This window comes from Ceratotherium simum, chromosome 13 (genome assembly GCF_057802395.1).
Source record: "Ceratotherium simum simum isolate JZ-2026a chromosome 13, ASM5780239v1, whole genome shotgun sequence".
In the NCBI taxonomy this organism is placed as follows: Eukaryota; Metazoa; Chordata; class Mammalia; order Perissodactyla; family Rhinocerotidae; genus Ceratotherium; species Ceratotherium simum.
In genome coordinates this window covers 53,968,279-53,974,278 of record NC_141912.1, presented here as the reverse complement: position 1 = coordinate 53,974,278, position 6,000 = coordinate 53,968,279, and positions in this window count along the sequence as shown.

The following is a 6,000-nucleotide window of genomic DNA, read 5'->3' as shown; positions in this document are numbered from 1 at the left end:
CCAGCCCCGTGATGGCGTGCAACAGCTTAGTGATGAAGGAACAACCAGTTCAAAGGTATATAACATTTACTGAATGATAAAAACAAAGTCCTTAATGTGGCCTATTCTTGCATGGTCTGGCCTGTCTTCTTCTCCACTGCACCTGGCATCTCCTTCTCCCCTCACCCCACACACCCTGCCCTGAGCTCTAGCCCCAACAACCTCCTTTCAGTTCATCTGTTTCCCCAGGCTCTCTTCTTCCTCAGGGCATTTGCAAATGCTGCTCCTTCACCTGGCAAGCTTGTCTTCACCATGCTTCCCCTCTTTTCCCTTGAGCAAACCACTCTCTAGAATTATTCCCATGTTTTTTTTTTTAAGTACATGTTCCTTTTCTCACTCAGTATTACTTCATGGAAATCCCTTTATGTCAAAAGGCAAAGTTCTAATTGATTCTTTTAGTGGGTGCATAATATCCCGTTGCGAGGATAGACTCTATTATATATGTGACATTTCCCTATTGATTAAAATTTTATAGCCAGATTAGATTTTTCTATTCACAATGTTGCAATAAACATCGTTGTGCATTTAAGAAAAAACTGTACTATGAACTCCTCCTTCAGAGTTAAAACACAGCCCTTCCTTCCACAGGAAAGCCTTCCTGGCTTCTCAGACCAAGTCAGTTCTAGGTTTATAAACTTTCATGTGCTTTTGCTTCCTAAAAACTATCATAATCATAATTTTAGTTTTCTTTATAGAGAATCTCAACTCCTCTAGTTCTCAAAGAACTCCCATTAGTTCCCAGAGAACGAGCATCCGTCTGTTTCTGTCCACCACCGTACCCCTAGTGCATAGGAAAGGCTCGGTAAATGTGTGAGAAAGAATGAGGGAATGAATGAAGTGAATGAATTCATAAAGGAGTATAACCAAGAGCGCCTCTCTTTAACTCTTCCACATAACGCTTGCATACTTTCCCTTTTGTCTCTTAACAACTCCTGTAACTGACATCTCCTCTTTTCCTTCTGAGAATTGGGAGTTGATATACAGTGTCGAAAAGGATAAAGGGAAGAGACTGTGAGCTTCAAAGATCTGACTTCTACGTTCCTCACTATCAAACTTCCAATATCAAAATGTCTCTCTTAATCACTGCTCTAATCATTAGAGTGAAATTATTCATATTTAAACACAAGCAGACAGACTTTTGAACAGTGCACTTTTCTGCCTTCACTGCTTTCCATATTCCAACCAAAAGTATATTTCCCCAGTGGGGATTAAACAAGCATTTATTTTAAATACACTAAACTTCATTTAAGCAGATATTCCCTAAGGTTCCAATTCTGCTTATAACCATAGGCAAAATAAAATCCACCATCATTATGATTATTAGTTGGAAAAAAGGAATTAAAGGAGAATGTTTAACAAAGAAAAAAAATTTACAAAAACATATAGGATACTATTGCTGTGGACAGTCAGATCACATTGCTATTTGTTATTATATAAAGAACACACTTTTTGTTTTTCTTTTTTTTTTTTTTTTTTTTTTTTTTCTTTTTAAATTTTATTTATTCAGTTTTTTCCCCCCAAAGCCCCAGCAGACAGCTGCATGTCATAGGTTCACATCCCTCTAGTTGCTGTACGTGGGACTCGGCCTCACGCTGGACGGAGAAGTGGCGCCTCGGGGCGCCCCCGGGATCCGAACCCGGGCCGCCAGCATCAGAGCGTGCACACTTAACCGCCAAGCCACGGAGCCGGCCCTTGTTTTTCTTTTTATTAAAAAAAATCGTGGCCCAGGTTCAGTTCCCCAGGCAAGGACCTACACCGCTCTGTTACTGGTCAGGTTGTGCTGGCGGCCCACATACTAAAAAAAGAATAAAGGAAGATTGGCACAGATGTTAGCTCAGGGTGAATCTTCCTCAGCAAAAAAATTAAAAAATAAGATAAATCTGTTATGAAAAACATTTAGGACATTAGAGCACCTGGAATCAGATACAGTAAGAAGACAGATATCCAGATGGAGCAGAGATTGAAATCCAATACCATTACCTAAGTTTACTGAGCCCAAGTTTTAGAGCCAGTTGATTTTCATTCAAATCCTGGATTTGCCATGACCCCTTAGCACAGCATCTTAAATTCCTGTGTCTCCATATCTGCATCCCTAAATCTAGCATAATTATAATAATACTGACCAACCTCAAAGAGATGTTGGGTAGCTTAGAAAATCTGCAATTATCATACAAAAGTCCAACATTACTATGGTTATCATTACTGCAGACATCCCACATCTATTTCAAACATCAAAGTGAAGACAAGCTCTAAGATGAATTAGGACAGAAACACAGTCTTATTCTCTACGTAGCAGAATTCCATTCTAATGGTTCACCTTAGATGTTCATGTTCTAAAGACATCAAGTGATGTTTTAAAATAAACCCTCCCTCCCCCAATTAAGTATTCACCTAGCGCAACCTATGGACTACGGGAAGGCATTTGTCTTCAGTCAGTTAGATTTTCTCTTGGAATTTAGAGACAACTTCAGGATGTGTCTGGAGCTATAAAATCAGTCTGTGGAGTAGCCATATTTAGTCATGTAGACAGAAAGCCAAAGAAAACTGGTCTGTAAAGAGGATGAAAACACAAAGGCACAGGGCAAAGTAGAGACAAAAGATGTCTTAATTGCTTTCCACTTCCTAGGTCCCCATTCTGTTGTGGACTTGAATGCAATTCTGTCCTTGGGCTCTGGGAGGTATGCATACATCCTTATAACAGATTTCCCATTCCTACATTTGTAAATATAATCTGGTTTCTGTTACTTGTGATCTAAAGAATTCTAACTAACGACCTATTTTAGTATAAGGTGAAGGGCTGAGAATAACAGACCCTCAGACAATATGGAACTGGCTAAGTCAGGAAAGGGTTAGGTCTAGGGAGGGTTTTTCCACCCCAGAGGGAGAAATTGATAGTCCATGTCATGCCACAATGAAGGATTTGATTAAGATATTATCTGTCAGCTTTTGAGACTTAAGCTGATTGCTTACCAATGATGAAACGTTTATGGAAATAGCAAATAACAGCATACGTGGGCTTGTGTTGTTTACACCTTGAAATTTTTAGTTTTAGCACAGGATATGCTTCAGTCCTGCATTCAGCTGCAAGCATGGAAAGAAAACCTAGGTCACTGATTTAAAATATTTGAGGTCTAGACAAAAAAACATTAATCATGAATCACACGAACTGTAGTAGATTTACCAGGTACCATGGATAAGATTGATGCATTGATTAAAAGACTACAGAATCCAAATATTGGGTGTATATATATTAAACTTGACCATCCGCTTCCCCACTCCTGATGTCTTAAAAGCAGTCTCCTAACATTTCATTCCCAATGGTAATGATCTCTGCATTTCGCTGTAAAGCTCATTCCACCACTACATGGTCAGGAGGAAGGGGCTGGTAAGAATGGTGATGGCAAGAAAGGCTCCTTCCTCATCCCATTGTTACCCATCCATGGTCTGTGGCTGAGGTCAATCAGCAGGGAAAAATGGGGATGGCTGAGCACTGAGGACAGCTCATAATTACAGGCAGGGAACTTTCATGGTAAAATAGGGTTTAGAGAGTTTCCTGACAGGCAGTGTCTTGTGGAAATGTTTTTGTTAGCAAATTGAGTCCCCCAAAATGAAGTCGAAAGACAGCATCTGAGGTTTCAGGGCAGTGTGAGACTCTGAGGAACAGTGACTCATGATAACAAACAGTGTGGGGAGTGCTACCCACTCGGGGCACCCTCAGATCTAAATTCAAGCATGAGTAGGAAGTGGTGTTTGCGTACCTATGTTTGTGTGCATACACACACCCACACACAGAGGAGTCTTCCTCATGCTCCTCTCAGGGGTGGCCTCGAATGACACTGCCCAGGGAAAAGATTAAGATTTATTTCACTAAAGATTCATCCTGTTTTTCCCCCACCATTGTTTATCAGACATGTTGGCCATAGGTTTACTTTATAATTTCAGGTCATGGTATATAATGTGGTGAGAATCCATACCTAGACAGATTGAAAATGAACTGGAGAAGGAATGAGTTTCACTTATGAAAAATTAACTCATTAAATTGTCCCTCAGTTGTTTTTGTACAACCAACATCCCTTTTTTTGAAAACCATACATTCTCTGTTCCTTTTGGATCTAATGGGGCTGAGAATCACAGTACCTCCTCACTCTACCCACAGCCACAGTGGTCAGCATATGACCTATCCTTCCACATTTTACTGGGGAAAAAAAAAAATGAGCCAGGTTGCTCAAATCATCCAAAGAGGACCAATCAGAGGTTGTCCCTGTAATCAAAACCCCTACATTAGTTTTTTAAAATTATAAAATATCTTGGCCATGCTGAAATGTTTAAGAACTAATATCACAAGGATCCATGTAACCAGTACGGCTAGAATTCCTATGTACCCCACCACAGCTCATTCTCCTGTTATCTCACAAACGTAACCACTCTCCCCAATATGGTGTTTATCATTTCCATGTCTGTCCTGATACTTTTTTCTTTACTTATGTATGCATCCCTAAATAATACATAGGATTGTTTTGTAAAGTTTAAAACAATATCAGTGTATCATAAAGCAGTTAGAGAAGTTAGAAACTGTCTTTCTGCTGAGATTGTTAAGCTGGAGTGAGGGATCCTGGAGTATTGGCCTCCATCTTTCCTAACTGCATGGAGGAATGTTGAATAAAGAGGAAATCAAGCCTTCTGAAGGAAAATAAACCATAAACTGTTGAGAGAGGAGAAGAAATTTTACTAAGTTGATTGAGCCCCAGATACAGCCAGATATAAAACCATCAACCCAGTTCCCATTTTAAATATAATGTAATTTGAGTTGTGTTTTGTCCCTGGCAACCCAAAGAGTCTTCATATATAAATTGATATCTTAAAAAGGAATACCGCAGGTAACAAAACTCCGAAATGGGAAGTCGTCTGGGTCCAGATGTCATTATGAACAGCGATGATCTCTGTCTCTGGATGGGAAGTTGGAGGTATTTTTTAAGTCTCTGATGTGTCTTAGAATTCAGACCCCCTGCCTTCCTCAGGTGGAACATTTTGGGACCTAGTAAATAGAAGAGAATGTTAGTAAACATCAGTCATTTTCAGCAGCCTCCAGTAAGATCCTGCAAGAATGGAACAAGCTTAGCTTCTCCAGCCAGTTATCTGCAAGCAGAAAGGGAACAACATTCAGCTTTGTTAATGAAGCACAATACGGGAATCTGAAATGACTGAGAGTCATAACATCAGTGCCTCGTGAATTATAAAACAAAATAAATTATTTGCTCCAAAGAAAAAAGCAAGCAAAAGCAAGGAGGTGAGAAAATAAGATCGGTACCCAGGAGTGGCTTAAATCATAGACTTCATCTTCCAAACATCTCCTAGTGTTTGTACCTCGACTAACAGAGGTAATACTCTCTCTAGGTGGTAGGCAGTGTAAAGCATTTTCTCTTGGGATGCAGCAGGACAGGGCAGAGATGGGCTCACCCTTACCACCATCAGCTGAGGGCTCAGTGGAAGCCATTTAGCAGTGGCTTTGAGAGATCAGCAGAGTACTAAGGACAATTATTGGGAGAAACACCAGTGGGTTTAAGATTCAGTGCTCTTGATCCAAGATTTCTACTGCTCTTATCTTGTGCAGATTTCAGAAGTAAATTAACAAGTAGAAAATTGGGGATTTTAGAAAATTCAATTGTCAGAGAACCCACAAGCCTGGAAAACCAACTGCTCAACTGTTAATTCAATGTTCAGGTCGTTATAACCATACGTACAGAAAGTGGGTGGACTAAGCAATTACAGTCCTACAGACGGAATCCTTCCATATGCTCCTTTCGGACATGGCCATTGAGGGAAATGGACCCTGGCAATCATCATACGAGTCAGAATAAAGGGAAGCCGATGTGTGACCTAGAATTTACTCCACGGCCAAGGAGGGGTTCCTTACTATCCCTTCCTGTGGAATATGATTTATGCTAAGGCTCAGTGACAGCT